The 17,029-nt window shown below is 42.8% G+C and overlaps 1 protein-coding gene across 8 annotated transcripts in view; it reads right to left on the bottom strand.

Moving 5' to 3' along the window:
- The window catches only part of USP18 (ubiquitin specific peptidase 18), a 35,622-nt gene extending 23,987 nt beyond the window's left edge, over positions 1-11,635 (bottom strand). For 6 of the 8 annotated variants that reach the window (XM_070789797.1, XM_070789798.1, XM_019961352.2 and 3 more), the window contains exon 1: positions 11,410-11,635. The gene's annotated coding sequence lies outside the window, so the exon portion shown is untranslated. Of the gene's footprint in view, positions 1-11,366 lie in introns of all 8 variants that reach the window. The other 2 variants (XM_019961353.2, XM_019961354.2) reach the window with 2 other exon arrangements.
- Positions 11,636-17,029: the final 5,394 nt, after the last annotated feature.

Raw genomic sequence — 17,029 nt, 5'->3', positions numbered from 1 at the left:
AGGCTGTCTGCATGCTGGACCGGAGGAAGCCTGTCCTGGTTCCTCAGCGGGGAAGCCAGGGTGCTGTTGACGCCCCACGGGTGCGGTACAAGGACCATCCGGATACCTGGCTCATTGTACCCTGATGTGGGAACAGCTATATTGCCTGTGGTGGGAGGTGGCGACACCCAGACTCTGGAAGGGCAGAAGCCCTTCCCCAGGCCGACAGGTGTTGGTGGTCAACAGCCCCCCACTGAGGCCCCCGAGGAATTCATCCCAGTGAAGACAGCTGGCCCAGTCCCTCTCCAGGGGTTGGACAATGAGGGGCATGACGGCCTTACCACCTGCCTGAAGGTGTGATAGCTCTGAAGGGTCACCCAGTCCCGAGTTCCCCTTAGGATCAGCTGAGGCTTCTGTTGCAGAGTCTGGCAGTTCGAGTCCCCTCTTTGCCCAGCCTGCTGTGTTCACTTCTCCCTGCCCCCCGCCCTGGTGTCTTCCCAAGGGTGCTCCCCAGCACACCTCTCCCACGATCATCTCAGCTGGGATGACACCATCAACGGAGGAGCAAGTCAATAGCAGGTCCTCAGTCTATTGAGTTTTCTTAGACAACACACACACACACACACACACACACACAGTATATACTCTTCTTCTCAACAGGCTCCACCAAGAAATGCCGACACTCAGCCAGCACTGACTGGTAAATGTCCTTGGGAACCCAAACACCACGCCCATGTGTGCACAGTCACATAATAAACTTTATCACACATTCTTTTCTGCCCTGGGCTTTCTCCTTTTCCCCTTCTGTGGTCACGGGTCACTGACAGAGGCCTGTAATTTTGTTGCTATATCAGCACACAAGAAAATTTGTAAAGTGCTTAAAATGACTTGGGAAAATTCTTGTAACATGAGATAGAAAAAGCAGTACATTATCAACCATTTCACAATGATTCCTAATATAGCAACAAACACTGTGGAATAATCTGGTTGTTTTCAATTATTTACCATTACTTAAAAAAAAAAAAAATACAGGGAATATCTTTAGGTATAAAACCTTTCTCTACCTATCTGATTTTTCCTCAGTCAAACCAAAGGTCACAGATACAACAAAACCACAGCTGTAAACAAGGTCACGTGAACCAGAACCCACTTCCTCCAGACAGCACAGACTTCAGCTACCTGTGCATCCTCTCCAGGTATACTTGGAATCTCAGGAGTCTCAGAACAGGTCCCAAGCACCGTACCCTGTCTGTACCTTCCCAGAGTGCACACAGGTGTCTGCAGGGCACTGCCCAACACAGCGATCCATGCACAAAGGTTCCCTTGTGTCTACAAGCAGACTTGATACGGAAGTGGGATCTACGCCCAGGCCTCCCACTGCCTCCTGCCTTTTCATCTCATGGAGTTCTGCTGATAGGGCTTCAGCTTTGCCGGCAGCTCAGGGCTCAGGCCTGCCCAGAGTCTAAGCTGAGGCCACAACCCATACTGTTTGCTCAATTATTCCCCTTGTTGTCGTTCAGTCACTCAGTCGTGTCCAACTCTTTGTGACACTATGGACTGCAGCACACCAGACTTCCCTGTTCTGTATCTTGCAGAGTTTGCGCAAACTCATGACCATCATTTCCCTATCCTGATGCAAATAAGTCTGTGGCTTTCTAACTTACCTGACCATCAGATACAACCAGTCGCTAAATCAGTATTTGGGAGAGATTCTTAGAAATATAATTACAAGGTCACAGTGTACAAAGTTAAGGGTTTGCTTTTAAACATTTATTTGGCTGTGCTGGATCTTAGCTGTAGCATGAGGGATCTCTTAGTTGCAGTGGACAGGATCTAGTTCCCCAGCCAGGATTGAACCCAGGCCCCTTCATGGGGAACACAGAGTCTTAACCACTGGACCACCATGGAACTCCCCCTAAGGTTATTAATAAACGTAGCTAAACGCCTTGCACCCATCTGCACTTTAGCCACTGGCTGAGAGGCCTATTAGGACTCAGTGTTTAAATGAAGTGACCTAAATTCCCTGATGTTCACAAGGGCAAGTTTTGTGGGAAAAGTGGGTCTGGATCTGAGTTTATTATGAAGGAAAGGGTATGGTTTAAAATAAAGGACACCTTGGGACAAGGCAGGTGATGTGCAAAGAAGCCCAATGGTTGGGGGAGGAGCATGTGGGAAGAGTGTGCAAAGGACTCTGAGCAAATCTGCATAGCTGAATCTAAGTCAGGACTGGAAAAAATGTAGAGTTTCAGAATTTGAAGTTTTATAAAAAGTTAAGTGGTCACTAGTGGTCAGGGAACTGCAAACCTTGACCATAATGAGATACCATTTTACACTGTTAAACTGGCATCGGTTAAGAATTCTGGGGACTTCCCTGGTGGTCCAGTGGTTAAGAATATACCTTCCAATGCAGGGGACACAGGTTCAATCTCTGGTCAGGGAAGATCCCCCACGCCACAGGACAACTAAGCCCATATGACACAACTACTGAGCCCGTGCTCTAGAGCCAGCACTCCACAACTAGAGAAAGCCTGTGTGCACCACAACAAGGGCTCAGTTCAGGCGCTCAGTCGTGTCCGACTCTTTGCGACCCCATGAACCGCAGCACGCCTGGCCTCCCTGTCCATCACCAACTCCCGGAGTCCACCCAAACCCACGTCCATCGAGTCGATGATGCCATCCAACCATCTCATCCTCTGTGGGTTCCCTTCTCCTCCTGCCCTCAGTCTTTCCCAGCATCAGGGTCTTTTCAAATGAGTCAGCTTTTCACATTAGGTGGCCAAAGTATTGGAGTTTCAGCTTCAACATCAGTCCTTCCAATGAACACTCAGGACTGACCTCCTTTAGGATGGACTGGTTGGATCTCCTTGCAGTCCAAGGGACTCTCAAGAGTCTTCTCCAACACCACAGTTCAAAAGCATCAATTCTTCGGTGCTCAGCTTTCTTTATAGTCCAACTCTTACATCCATACATGACAAATGGAAAAACCATAGCCTTGACTAGATGGACCGTAGTTGGCAAAGTAATGTCTCTGCTTTTTAATATGCTGTCTAAGTTGGTCATAACTTTTCTTCCAAGGAGTAAGCATCTTTTATTTTACAGCTGTAATCACCATCTGCAATGATTTTGGAGCCCAGAATAATAAAGTCAGCCACTACTTCCACTGTTTCCCCGTCTATTTGCCATGAAGTGATGAGACTGGATGCCATAATCTTAGTTTTCTGAATGTTGAGCTTTAAGCCAACCTTTTCACTTTCCTCTTTCACTTTCATCAAGAGGCTCTTTAGTTCTTCTTCACTTTCTGCCATAAGGGTGGTGTCATCTGCGTATCTGAGGTTATTGATATTTTTCCTGGCAGTCTTGATTCCAGCTTGTGCTTCCTCCAGCCCAGCATTTCTCATGATGTACTCTGCATATAAGTTAAATAAGCAGGGTGACAATAGACAGCTTTGACGTACTCCTTTTCCTATTTGGAACCAGTCTGTTGTTCCATGTCCAGTTCTAACTGTTGCTTCCTGACCTGCATACAGGTTTCTCAAGAGGCAGGTCAGGTGGTCTGGTATTCCCATCTCTTTCAGAATTTTCCACAGTTTACTGTGATCCACACAGTCAAAGGCTTTGGCAGAGTCAATAAAGCAGAAATAGATGTTTTTCTGGAACTCTCTTGCTTTTTTAATGATCCAGTGGATGTTGGCAATTTGATCTCTGGGTCCTCTCCCTTTTCTAAAATCAGTTTGAACATCTGGAAGTTCACGGTTCAAGTAACAAGGGCTCAGTGCAGCCAAAAAAATTTGTGACTGAACCAAGTGTTGGAAAGAATGTAGATAAATACAATCTCTTACACACCACTTGGGGGGTGTGTAAAATGGTACAATCACTTGGGAAAACAATTTGGCATCATCTAGTTTCACTTAACTTCGACCCAAAAATTTTTAAGAGAAATTCTTACGTGCGTCCCTGGAGACATATACAAGAAAGTTCACATCAGTCCTGTTTGTACAGCAAAAACATGGAAACAATCCAAGCACTTGACCCAAAGGCAGAAGAATGAGTACATGGGCTGTAATAGATGTACACAGTGAAATTATACTCCTTAGCTGCACCTGAGTGAACATGTCCGGAAAGGGTAAATCTTAGAAACAGTGCTGAGTCAAAAGACAATTCTTAGAAGATAATATATAATATTTCTTTTGTAATTCAAACTCAAGGAAAATGAGATATTACATTGTTCAGGCATCAATGGGCACAGGAGATAAAGCTTCTTAAATGGATAACTATGATCAAAAAGGCCATTACCTCTGACAGGGAAGCAGAGGGAAGAGACAAGCAGAAAGCATGTACTTGCCAGTAATGTTCCAGCTAGGGGAAAGGGGTTCATAAACATTTATTTATAATTCACTAGCTAATGAATCGGAGAAGGCAATGGCAACCGACTCCAGTACTCTTGCCTGGAAAATCCCATGGACAGAGGAGCCTGGTAGGCTACAGTCCATGGGGTCGCAAAGAGTAGGAAACGGCTGAGCAACTTCATTTTCACTTTTCACTTTCATGCATTGGCGAAGGAAATGGCAACCCACTCCAGTGTTCTTGCCTGGAGAATCCCAGGGACGACGGAGCCTAGTGGGCTGCCGTCTATGGGGTCGCATAGAGTCGGACACGACTGAAGCGACTTAGCAGCAGCAGCAGCAGCAGCTAATGAATTAATTGGAACTTGGAGTCAAGGGCAGTAGTCTGAGGAGACAAGACACAGGCATGAAGACACAGGTCTGACATGGGCATGAAGGAGTCATTCACATTGCATAGCCCAGCAGGGAACACAGAGCTGACCTACTGCTGACAAATCTGAATCACAGATCACTCCCAGGATTTTTCCCAAAGACACTCAGTTTAATTAATTTAATTAAGAAGAACCCTAACCTTAAAGGCAGATTCCCTCAGAGCTCTGTCTCCAGCGAGAAAAGCAGAAGCCGAATCATGTGGGTGTGTCAGCCCTGCCACCTAGTGGGATGCAGGGGAATGACCGTGTAGACAAAGGCTGAAGACAGACTGCAGAGCAGAGTACCAAGTAGGCAGACCAGAGCACACACTGAAGAACAGATAGTAAAAGACAAAATACCAAACCCTAGATCTGACAGAAAGACCAGTCATTCCCATCTACAGACAGAGCTCTGGACGAAAGTGGCACCGTATCCAAAACGCACGCTAAACACTGTATGAAGACTTCCATTTTTCAGATGGAGTAGGAAGTACCAGAGCATGGCTTCACTTTATTATTATTCAGCTAAGATCCATCCACTCTTTGGCCTCAGCCTTTGAGAGCCCAACCACCAAACGCCCACCTCAGTGTCCCTCCTGGTGTCCCTGCACTGGCACATGATTGAATGGTCATTGTGGTCACCCCCCAGGTGACCAGTGTAACAAAAAAGGGGGGTCACCTGGATTAACTGTTAATATCTGAAGATCCAGTTGCAAATGATCCACACAGCTTAGGGTAGAGAATCTCATATACTTTCTATGTTGAGACATTAAAGCATAATTTTCACTGCAAAAGAAAGATGCTGCAACAGTGAATGGTTTGGACCACTAATTATATGCATAAAATTATCTTAAAATATTAAAAAAGGAAAAGAAATTGAAAATACATGTAGTAAAGAGAGTGAATAAGTTTGCTAAATAGCTTACAGAGAATATTTTATCTTTTTTGGCTTACAACTTTATGAAAATTTTTTATTGGAATATAGCTGATTTACAAAGCTATGTTAGGCAATTTTATTAAATTTTAAAGTAATTTAGAATAACAGAGTTAGATTGTAACAATTCTACACTTTGCAAAATTGTTCAGTATGTCAGACTTCTCATATTAAAATAATCTCTAAGAATTGTATTTAAATTTTAATTATGTAATTCCAATTAAGTCATGAGTCTTTCAAGAAAAAAAAAAACATATCTGCAAATTATTTTTTTTGCAAATACTTCAAATCTTGTGTAGATGAATTTAAACCAGAACATCAGTTTTACCAGTTATCATCAGGAGGAAAAACTCCAAAAATATCTACAAAAAAATCAAGAATAAATCATTTTTCAATCCAGGTATAAGAAACAATATTAAAAAATCTGAAAAGAAACCAAATGCCAAAAACACAGTTTGTTCACACTTGTCAAACTTCAAAAATCAGACTATACACATGAATCAAGCACTCTTTTTAAGATCTGTTCTACTTGTGGAGGTTAAAAACGCTTGTCTGAATGATGACTTTAGATGGTTACTCAATTCAATGGTTGGAAATAAAACGCTTGACTTTTGACAGTTACCTAAACTATGAATCCTAAGGACAACCTGCTCTGGAAAATATGTTTCTAGAAATAAATTTTCTGAATTACATTCTGCTGTACACATCAAATAAACAGTGATCATTTTAAATGTGCTACTTCTGTATCATATACACCAAGCATCTGAACAGGCAGAAACAACCAGAGCCTATTTTAAACAGCATGATGGGTTAATGGTGAGTCCAGTCAGATTCTCTCCTAAAAAGTTTGATTGAAGAATATTTATAGACTGGAAAACCAGTTTTTTAAATGTCAAAGTCATACAGTTGTCATCAACAGTGGAGCAAACAAGGTGAAGGCTATGAATGGTTTGGCAGTCACAGACATAGTCAGGGCTGGCTTGATGAGTACACAACCTGTGTAGCTGCAAAGACACACACAGAAGTGCCCGGTTTGGTTTAATGCTCCCTTGTTGCAGTCTTGAAATTCTTCACAACTGTTTAATAAGGAGCCCCATGTTCTTACTTTACTAGGGGACCCACAAATTATATGGCAGGTCTGGCATACAGTGTTTTGTTCACACCCTTCAGTATGTGTCCAGGAGGTAACTATAGCACAGAAGAATGCAACAAGAAATCCTGGTCAGAGAAAGACAACGAGACAGTTTCGCCATCCTTCATCAGAGATTTTGGAATGGTTTTGTCACAAACTTACTGTAAGATGTTCAAACACTACTGAATAGCAGACACTATGTGATTAAAAGGCTACTCAAACAATAACACACACACTCACACAAATACGCCCTAATGCTGTAGTTTGCAGAACTTAGCACCTGCAGTTTGTTCACTGGAAAGTACTGAAGAAGTAGCCACACTAAAAGCCTTGTTGAGAATCCAAACGCTTCTCAGGGGACACCAGCTATAAGATCCTCCCGTTCTTCAACCCCAGCAATATACTGAAATTGGAGTGCATTTCAGCACAGGCGAGAGGCAGATGGCCTCACCTGTAATCAAACATTGAGTTTAACATTCAGTCCTTTAGTGTTCTGCCAAAAGGTGTAAAAGCTTTTCTGAATATGTAGTAATTTCCAATGTGTTTTCTCAATTAATGGATATTGAGAGTATGATTCTTATCTGAAGGGGAGGTTTTCTTTCGTTTTGCTAAAATACTGGCGACCACTTATCTAACATCTTGTCACTAGAAAGGCAGGTCTCTGGACCAGTGGCGTACGTACCACCTGAAGTCTGTTAAAGAGGCAGGACTGGAATCTGCATTTTGACAAGATTCCCGAGTGAATGCGCCTACGGTCGCATTAAGGCTGAGAGGCTATTCTGGACAAGCACTGACCAAGTTCAGGCTTCAGGGGGCTGACCACCGGCACAGAGGTGTGCGTGCAGACCAGCTACCTTCAAGTCATTTCATGAAGACTGTTTTCAGTTCAGTTCCAGTATTGCTCTCCCTAAAGGGGCATGATTTCCCGGCTGCTTTATTTCCATTTAAGGCGTCAGCAGTGAAGATCTCATAGTGTCACCTGGGCAGACACAGACGAGGTGCAGAGCAGCAGCTCCTCATCCACACATGGCCACGGGGAGTGGACAACCACAGTCAGCCTGGGCGCACACTTGGCAATGCGCACCACACCTCAAAAACGACTCCAGTGGACAGCTGTCATTTCTGCAGCCCAGTACCCCACTTTTTGGTAGCAGACTCACTTTTTCTTTACAAAAACTCTCTCAACTTTCAGACTATGAAGACTGGGTGGAGCCCACACCCACTGCCTGGCTCAGAGGCCTGGCCTCACAGGGCTCACGGTGGCTGTTTCTGCAATGGTCACACAACCCAATCAGGACTGATAATAATCAGCCTTTAGACTTCTTAGATGAGATTTTAGGCCAGAAGATTGTAAATCAGACCATCTTTCCCACTACAGGAAGAAAAAACCCCAGCCAAGGAAAAGGGCCAATGACAGGTAACAGAACTAAGAGACGGAGAAGAAGACAAAGTCCCAAGACGGCCAGCTGAGGCCCTGGACCAACCCAGCCTCCAGATGCCTGCCCCCAGAGGTCTCCACTCAGAATCCCCTCTGCTCTTTTTAAAATTAGCCTGAAATGGGTTCCTGATACTTTTAGCTGAAAGACTACTGGTTAACATGACTCTGCTCCAGGACTCTGGCTTCAAGAAATAGAGATCCATACAAAGATCTATGTGAAGACTGTTCACCAAAATTCATTTTTACAGCCTATTTTCTTTATTTTACAAATTACATAGTATGAATTCAATTTTATAAAACATAACTACACACATAGAGAAAAAAAGACTGAGACAAAATATATCAAAAATGTCATTAAAGGGTAATTCCAATTGGTTACAAATCATTTTTGTCTTTCCCTGAATTATTTCTCTTGATTTCTTACAATTAATATGATTTTAAACAAGCAATAAATCATATAAGGCATAGATTTAAAATCTTTTAAGGGAGTCCTTCTTAGCAATAGTGTTTCTATTCTAAGATCCAAAAAATTAGTGAATTAGGAATGAGAAGTTTTACAATTTTTTCTCAATCCTTTTATAAAAGGTGAAGGGAGGAGAACATAATAAACTCAGAAAATGCTAAATATAAGTGGCATAATTAACAGGCTCATGTTAAATGGCTCAGATAACACTCTCTCTTTTCTTAGTAAATATTTTCAATAGTCATAAACAGTTGTTCCCCTTATGAGGATCAGCCTAGGAAAGTTAAACTGACAGAGAAATGATGGCGGTTGACAATTCCATGAGCAAAACCTAGGACTTTGAGACCACATCGAAGGAAATCTGATGAAACAGTAGGAAGGGATCAGCCTGTTTTCCAGAGACATTACTTTGCAGTCTGCCAGACCTTGAAAATAAGACAGTAAAACCCAGTGGAGGTATCATCTGGAGAGGTGAGAGGCCAGATCCCAAAGAGCAAGAGAGAGAGGAGGGAAACTTCAGAGCTAGTCACAGAGGAGACAGGTAGGTGGGGCAAAAGAAAGCGAAACTTAAAGATCTGAGAAGGATGGGGAAAGTGAGCTAAGCAAGTGGTGACGGGGGAAAGGAGAATGGATATATTTTGAGGAATATTTTAACGATGCTGAATTTTCAAACTCAATGCCTGACTGAAAAATGGGCTCCAACACAGGATTCTTAGGGCAGTGAGACTATTCCTATTCTGTCTGACACATGGTGGATACACGCCATTATACATTTGTCAAAATTCATAGAATGCACAGAACAATGAACCCTAATGTAAAGCACAGACTTTGGATGATAACGACCTATGTTCATAAATTGTAACAAACTGTTTACAGTGGAGGAGGCTGGAGGGGCAGGAGGTATATAGGAACTCTGTGTACTCAATTTTGCTGTGAACCTAAAATTGCTCTGAAAAATAGTCTCCTATTTAATAAAATTTTAGGTTCCAAAGAACAAAACTAACTTAACTCACTCTTCCTAAAAGTTTCACGCTTATAAATGGGAGATGTGGAGGACAGAAACAGCTGGCTTAGACTAGGCACCATTGTTGCCACAGAAACAACCGGAGACTTCAGAGAAACAGCGTAAGACCCAATGTAGGAAACCTGGGCTGGCCCGGGGCTCTAACTGGGCTCTTCACTCACTACTAGACTCTCTGCAAGGAAAACCAAATCCGTCCTTAAATGCCCAAAGAGGAACAAAACCTACATGCCTGGAATGTGATGCAAGCCTCACAGTCCAAATCAAACCCATCATGGCAACAGATTCAGATCTCATATTTCATGTTTGTGTGTGCTTCTCCAGTAATGGTAATGCACTGGGCACACAGACTGAAGCACTCCAGATGAAACCTCTTTGCAAGCTCATCACCATATTTAATATAAAAGCATCTATACTGTGCAATGAATTTTTATTGGTTAAAAAAAAATTTAAGTTTCTTTTTTTTCCAGTTCCTTGATAGAGATCCAAAAACCAGGATGGAGCTGTGTACCTGTTAGCTGATGGCCTGTCTGGTTCCTATGAGCACAGCAGACCTCCTAAATGTCCAGGCTGAAGCCCCCACCTCACCCTCACAGTGTGACACCAAATGCAAAGTATGTGTCAGTCGCTCAGTCATATCTGACTCTTTTGTGACCCAGTCATGTCTGACTCTTTTGTGATACTATGGACTGTAGCCCACCAGGTTCCTAGGTCCATGGAATTCTCCAGGTGAGAATACTGGAGTGGGTTGCCATTTCCTTCTCCAGGGGATCTTCCCAACCCAGGGATCAAACCCAGGTCTCCCGCATTGCAGGAAGATTCTTCACTGTCTGAGCCACCAAAAAGAAATAATTTAAATATGTGCCCCTATTTCAACGATTTCAAAGTATAGCTACCTCAATGCCGTAAAGCATGAAAGTGAAGGCTCTGCTTTAATTTTCAAAACGCTTTAAGTCCAGATTTTCAGGGGTCATAGAATAGAGTTTTAGGTTTAAAGGTCTAACTTCAGACTAAAATATTCTGATTTGCACAATTTAACAAAATCTTTAAAATTTCTCAGTCTGTATGCCACTGACCCAGCAATTCTACTTATAGGAACTCTCCACAAATATGCTCATATTTTGCACAACTATGACTATAAATGATACTGTTGTATCATCCATACCAGTAAAAACGGGAAAGAACCTAAATGTCCATGGAATGTTTAAACAGAAAGACGTACCTCTCATATTTTTCACCAGTTTTTAAAATGAGGTGGACCTACCCTATCTCTTGCCATAGAAACATGTCTATAATATACTGTTAGGTGGGGGGAAAGCAAACTTACAGAGCAATTTTGGAGTTGTACATATAAAAATTTCTGGTAAGGTACCCAAAAAAATGATAGCGAGTTAGCGATTAAAAGAAACCTTATTTCTATCTCACAGATTTGTCTGCATTTTTTGGAATTTTTCTTACAAGCTTCGACAGTTTTGCCATTTCTTCTTTAATTAAAGTCATGCAAAAAGTCTAAATCAGTACATCAGCGTGGGAAAACTGCATCGATCCAATACACCTATTAATGAATACAGACCATTATTATAATCCGCGGAACCCAAATAAATTCTGTCAGTATCCACGAGGCAATGAGCAGAGCCCCGCCTTACCTTCCGTAGAGAGAAAGTTTCCAGTAAGTACCACCAAACTTGCCTTAAGAGCCGCGAAGCGTCAGACCCGCGCTGCCAAGTCGAATGCGGAGGAAGTACAGCCACAGTGTGGGGCCCTCCAGGAGGCTGCGGGGCTGGCGCAGCGGGCGACGCCCGGTCCGTCCACTTCGGTCCCCGCGTCTGTCCCCGCGCCTCCCTACTCACCTCGGTCCCCTACTTCTGGCCCTCTGGGTCCCCGCTCACCGGGCGCCCTTTCACCAGCACCTCTGTCCCCGCCCACACCCTCGTCCCCGCCCCGTCCCCGCCCCTACCCTGGCCCTAGGCTTTCGTTTCCTGCGAACTGAAAGCGAAACTCAGCGGAGGAAGCGCTCCTGAGCTCGAAGTCCGTGCCTCCGCAGTTGGTTTCGTGTTTAAACTTGCGCGCGGTTTGCAGAACAAGGCCTAAACTGGTTCCTAGAATAAGCTCTTGTTTGGACATTTTAAGATCTCCATAGTCATTTGGAGGTGTTTTACAGTCGTTTGGCATTTCGTTATTACGTGACAGCATTTTTTTTTCTTTCTTGAAGCAATGATGTAATTTCTTAAATTGGGTATCTTAAAATTGGATGGCTTGTAGATTCGATGACATACGGTAGATAGATGCAAGACGTAGCCCGCTGTCCTCTGGTACCCCTGGGGCGGCACGGGGGCTGGTTCGGGGAACCCGCTGTGACGCAGAGCTGGTGGGGAACAGAAAGTGAACTGTTCCACCTTAGCACCTCACGTACACTGGGTCCCTGAGAAATGCCAGGCTCCCTACTAAGCTCTAAACCTAATTCAGTCTATATGACAGGTTCCTAGTAGAGGCCCCATTTTTATTTCAGTTTTATAGGCGAGAATACTAATTTCCAGAGAGGCTAAGTGGGACTTCCCGGATGGTCCAGTGGTTAAGATTTCCCCTTCCAAAGCAGGGGGTCTGGTTTGGTCCCTGGTCTCCCTGGTTGGGGAGCTAAGATCCCACATGCCTCACGGCCAAAACACCAAAACATAAAACAGAAATGATAAAACACAGTAAAATTGGCCAACATCAAAAAAAAAAAAAAAAAACCTTAAAAAAAAAAGAGGCCAAGTGACTTGACTAAGGTCACAAGATTACAAGGGGTGAAGCCAGGATTCCAGAGGGTCTTAACCCTAATTCCCACTGCCATCCCTTCATATGAAATGACAGGTCGCTGAAACTAGGGGCTCACCAGATGGGCATGCAGAGAAGTTAAGGTTCAAGGACAAATGGACAACTTGCTCAGTTGCTCAGTTGTGTCCGACTCTTTGCCAACCTATGGACTGCCTGTCCATCACCAACTCCCGGAGTTTACTCAAACTCATGTCCATTGACTCAGTGATGCCATCCAACCAACACACCATTCTCCTCACACCTTCAATCTTTCCCAGCATCAGGGTCTTTTCACAATGAGTCAGTTCTTCGCATCAGGTGGCCAAAGTACTGGAGTTTCAGCTTCAGCATCAGTCCTTCCAATGAACATTCAGGACTGATTTCCTTTAGGACGGACTAGTTGGATCTCCTTGCTGTCCAAGTGACTCTGAGTCTTCTCCAATACCACCCTTCAAAAGCATAAATTCATCAGCGCTCAGCTTTCTTTATAGTCCAACTCTCACATCCATACATGACTACTGGAAAAACCATAGCCTTGACTAGATGGACCTTTGTTGGCAAAGTAATGTCTCTGCTTTTGAATAAGCTGTCTAGATTGGTCACAACTTTTCTTCCAAGGAGCAAGCGTCTTTTAATTTCAAGGCTGCAATCACCATCTGCAGTGATTTGGGAGCACAAAGAAATAAAGTCTGTCACTGTTTTTACTTTTTCCCCATCTATCTGCTTTGAAGTGATGGGACCAGATGTCATGATCTTAGTTTTCTGAATTTTGAGCTTTAAGCCAACTTTTTCACTCTCCTCTTTCACTTTTATCACTAGACTCTTTAGTTCTTCGCTTTCTGTCATCAACATATCTGAGGTTATTGATATTTTTCCCAGCAATCTTGATTCCAGCTTGTGCTTCATCCAGTCTAGCGTTTCTCATGATGTACTCTGCATATAAGTTAAATAAGCAGGGTGACAACATACAGCCCTGCTGTACTCCTTTCCCAATTTGGAACCAGTCTGTTGTTCCACATCCAGTTCTAACTGTTGCTTCTTGACCTGCATACAGATTTCTCAGTAGGCAGGTCAGGTGGTGTGATATTCCCATCTGTTAAAGAATTTTCCACAGTTTGTGGTGATCCACACAGTCAAAGGCTTTGGCATAGTCAATAAAACAGAAGTAGATGGTTTTTTGGAGCTCTTGCTTTTTCGATGATCCAACAGATGTTGGCAATTTGATCTCTGGTTCCTCTGCCTTTTCTAAATCCAGTTTGAACATCTGGAAGTCCACAGTTCACATACTGTTGAAGCCTGGCTTGGAGAATTTTGAGCATTACTTTGCTAACATGTGAGATGAGTGCAATTGTGCAGTAGTTTGAGCATTCTTTGGCATTTCCTTTCTTTAGGATTGGAATAAAAACTGACCTTTTCCGGTCCTGAGGCCACTGCTGAGTTTTCCAGATTTGCAGGCATATTGAGTACAGCACTTTCACAGCATCAGCTTTTAGGATTTGAAATAGCTCAACTGGAATTCCATCACCTCCACTAGCTTTGTCCATAGTGATGCTTCCTAAGGCCCACTTGACTTCACATTCCAGGATATCTGGCTCTAGGTGAGTGATCACACCATCATAATTATCTGGGTTGTGAAGATCTTTTTTGTACAGTTCTTCTGTGTATTCTTGCCACCTCTTCTTAATATTTTCTGCTTCTGTTAGGTCCCTACCATTTCTGTCCTTTATTGAGCCCATCTTTGCATAAAATGTTCCCTTGGTATCTCTAATTTTCTTGAAGAGATCTCTAGTCTTTCCCATTCTATTGTTTTCCTCTCTTTCTTTGCATTGATCACTGAGGAAGGCTTTCTTATCTCTCCTTGCTATTCTTTGGAACTCTGCATTCAAATGGGTATATCTTTCCTTTTCTCCTTTGCTTTTCTCTTCTCTTCTTTTCACAGCTATTTGTAAGGCCTCTTCAGACAGCCATTTTGCTTTTATGCATTTCTTTTCCTTGGGGATGGTCTTGATCCCTGTCTCTTGTACAATGCCATGAACCTCCGTCCATAGTTCCTCAAGCACACTATCAGATCTAGTCCCTTAAATCTATTTCTCACTTCCACTGTATAATCATAAGGGATTTGATTTAGGTCATACCTAAATGGTCTAGTGGTTTTTCCTACTTTCTTCAATTTCATTCTGAATTTGGCAATAAGGAGTTCATGATCTGAGGCACAGTCAGCTCCCGGTCTTGTTTTTGCTGACTGTATAGAGCTTCTCCATCTTTGGCTGCAAACAATATAATCAATCTGATTTTACACAGCACGTAATCTTTGGAGATTGGCCTTTTCACTTAGCTTAACCCTCTAGAAAATCATCCAGGTTGTTGAATGTATCAGTAGTTTGCATCTTTTTATTTTAGTGGACTACAGTTGGTTTATCCATTCATCTGTTGTAGAATATCTGGGTTATTTTCAGTTTCTATTACAAACAAAGGTACTATTAACAACTTTATGGGAGTTTTGTGTGGACCTAAGTTTTAATTTTCCTGGCATTATGTCCAGAAGAACAATTTCTAGTATAATGATACATGCTTAATTTTTAAAGAAATTGTCAAAATCTTTTACAGAGTGACTATACCATTTTACATCCCCACCAGCAGTATGTAAGTGATCCAGTTTTCATGCAAATCTGCCAACACTTAGTGTTATCACTATTTTTCGTTTCAGCCATTCTGGTAGGTTTATAGTAATATCAATCACTGGTTTTTCATCTAGTTTTAATGTCTCTTTAGATTCCTTTTCTCTGGAGTTGACTTTTTATTGTCCTATATGATATTGGCCTTTTTAAAAAAGTATATCCTTCTTGTTTCCCAAAATGTTCTTTAATTTGGGTTTATCTGCTTGTTTCCTACTGATAGGATTTGGGTTCCACGTGATTGACAGCCATGCTATGTACATGATGTATCCTCTGTGCCTTTAGTCAGAGGCCATCCAGTGACCATTGGTCTTGCTCTTGGTGATGATAACATCCATCCCAGGTTAAGAGGATGCCCACCAGATTTCTCCACTGTAAAGGTAATCCCCTTTTAATGAGTAATCTGAAGAGAGATGCTTTGAGAATATGTAAATATTCTTTAACTCATGAGAATTATAAAACTGCACACAAACACTCCATCTAAACCCCTGAACAAAGAAGCTTGCTTTAAAAAAAGAGTAGAGGTAGGGGTGGGGGCTGGGGTGGGGGGTAGGAGGCAGAGCAGAGAGAGGAGATCAAACCTCAGCCTCTGGCAGCAAAGCCACATCCTTGGGACACCCAGCCTTCTTTTGAGTTCTTGCCTGAAAAAGCCTCAAGGCTGTCAAAATAATTTACTGTCTGTTCTAACTGATACCAGGTGGTATGCCCCAGTTTCTCAGAGCATTTATTTAAAAAGGCTTACAACTGAGAATCCTTTCTGTCCCTTGGAGATGTATCCATACCTCCTTCAACTCAGGAGTGTCTTTCTCAAGGACCTGAGAGGTCTCAAGGACCTCTGAGATGTGGACCTCTATCCCCAGTCTCTGTGGGGACAGAACCCTCTCTGGGAGCCCTGCCAGCAGCAGACGCAGCTGATTACATTTACAGACCACTGTCTGTGACTTTTCAGTTGAGCCTCCTCCCCACTCCACCCCCATTCTCTTCTTGAAAGACCCAGTCCCCTCTGTACCAGTCAGAATGGAGTTCAGCTCTTTCCCTTACTGTCAGTGGTTACCAAATAAAATCTGTTTTCACTGTTTAAAGTAATAGCTGCCTTTATCTTCGAATCCCTAATGATTCTGCTGTGGTTCTTCTACATTTGTTAGTTGGCATTCTGCTAAAAACGAGGGCTTTCCCTTCCCCTCCTTCTCTTTGCTTTTCAGTTTCTTTGGATGCAAAAACTCGTTTATATTCAATGTGTACTTTCTTTGTCAATTTTGGTGCTCAATTGGCCACTAGGAGCTCTGTCAAACTGACTCCTCTGTCTTTATGACATATTTCCCATCATTTTTTGAGCACTTCTTTACCTTCTGGCCCAAGATATTCCAGGATCATCTTGTAGTAATACTTTTCTGACTCAGCCCTGAAATCAGCCAGTTCTCCAGTGAATCATAATTTCTTTTAGAGGGGAATGGCATTTAGAAACCAAGATACAAGCACTAGATGTTCTCAATGCTATGGTATGCCATTGGTTCTAAGTTCTTTCAATGGCAGAGCTAAGAAAACAAAATCGAGGACTTTTCCTGTGGTTCAGGGGTTAAGCCTTTGCCTTCCAGGGCAGGGGGTACAGGCTCGATCCCTGGTCAGGGAGCTAGGATCCCACATGCCTCTCAGACAAAAAAAACAAACCATAAAAACAGAAACAATATTGTAACAAATTCAATAAGCACTTTAAAAATGGCCCATATCAAGAAAAAAAAATCCAAAGGAGCAAACATGAGTTCATATTGAAGACTCCAAAGTTGAAATATGATCCACTGTTACAGAGTTGTTCTGTGCTCTATCCTATTTCGTAATTG

The sequence above is a fragment of the Bos indicus genome, chromosome 5 (assembly GCF_029378745.1).
Source record: "Bos indicus isolate NIAB-ARS_2022 breed Sahiwal x Tharparkar chromosome 5, NIAB-ARS_B.indTharparkar_mat_pri_1.0, whole genome shotgun sequence".
Lineage (NCBI taxonomy): Eukaryota > Metazoa > Chordata > Mammalia > Artiodactyla > Bovidae > Bos > Bos indicus.
The sequence above is the reverse complement of the archived record's forward strand: the minus strand, read 5'-3'. Positions and strand labels throughout refer to the sequence as shown.